Genomic DNA, 1,303 nt, shown 5'->3' on the forward strand with positions numbered 1-1,303 from the left:
TATGTTTTTACATTGAGAGAGATGCTACATGTCTCCTCCCAGTGAGATGTACGTAGGATATAAATTAACTAACATTTGACGTCTTTACATATGACTGTTGACAGCAAGCTGAGGACAGAGATCATTCGCTCCAGAAACGCGTAATAAAACATAAGAAGCAGCTGTCGAAAATATTAGCTCTTGTGAAAGTGGTAGTGACGCATTGAGGACGTTATGTCGCAGGAACATAATACGAAACTATCGAAACTGGACTTCTATCAAATTCTGGGGATAACTATTGATGCCGAGGAAAAGGAGATTAAGAAATCGTACAGACAAAGAGCTCTTAAATGTCATCCGGATAAGAATCCAGATAACCCATTCGCTACTGATGAATTTGACAAACTTAAGAAAATTCTTGAGATTTTGTTAGATCCAGGAACACGTAAAGCATATGACAAGACCCTCAAGAGTCGTAAAGCAGCAGCTGCCAGAGCCCGTGAACATGTTACCAGATCACAGAAACTAAGGTCAGATTTGGAGGAACGGGAACGACGTGTTCAACGCAGTAGGGAACAGCAAGATATGTCACAAGAAGAACAGTTTCGACGTGAATTGAAAAGATTGGACAAGGAGGGCGAGCAACTTATTTTGGAGGAACTGGATCGAGTAAATAGGGAGGTAGGGGCAGAGCTTTTTCGGAGTTCATCTAAAGTCTCCAAAAGCAGTGAACCTCCAGCTATGGACACACGGGGTCACAAAGTTAAAGTTAAGTGGATGTCAACAGACGATTGGCCAGGGTATTCCCAGCAGGAAATTAACCAACTCTTCTATAAGTGGGGAGACATCAATGCTCTGGTTATGGTGCAGAAAAATAGAAAAGGAACAGCATTAATAGAATATAAGACCAAAAATGCAGCGGATATGGCAGTGCAGTTTGAGAGAGGTCAAACTGGCAAACCAGTAAAAGTTACACACATGTGAGAGGCACCTCACAAAAAGCCTCATATCCTCCAAAAAAAATCCTAAAAATTATGAGTGTAAGGACAAATCCAATTTAAACTTTGAATCTAGTTGTCGTGAATCAGTAGAGAATGTGAGCCAAACCAGTTAAATGTTTCTCAATCAAATTTTATAATAATAAACAAGTTGTTTGATTGCTTTGGATGAAAATAATCTTTTATAATTTGTACAAAAATATATATCTCATGTTGTCTTGATTTGTCTTGACCTTCAAATACTTCTTACTTAGTTTTATTTTCCCATTATGTGTGTTGCATGTCTCTGTCTGCGGAGGCATACTTCTCTGTTCCTTAGAGAAGGG

The 1,303-nt window shown here is 39.1% G+C and overlaps 1 pseudogene; it reads left to right on the forward strand.

The window, feature by feature from the left end:
• The first annotated feature begins 213 nt into the window (after window positions 1-213).
• Window positions 214-963, forward strand: LOC123749664 (dnaJ homolog subfamily C member 17 pseudogene; annotated as a pseudogene).
• The last annotated feature ends 340 nt before the right edge of the window (window positions 964-1,303 follow it).

The sequence above is a fragment of the Procambarus clarkii genome, unplaced genomic scaffold (assembly GCF_040958095.1).
Source record: "Procambarus clarkii isolate CNS0578487 unplaced genomic scaffold, FALCON_Pclarkii_2.0 HiC_scaffold_499, whole genome shotgun sequence".
NCBI lineage: Eukaryota > Metazoa > Arthropoda > Malacostraca > Decapoda > Cambaridae > Procambarus > Procambarus clarkii.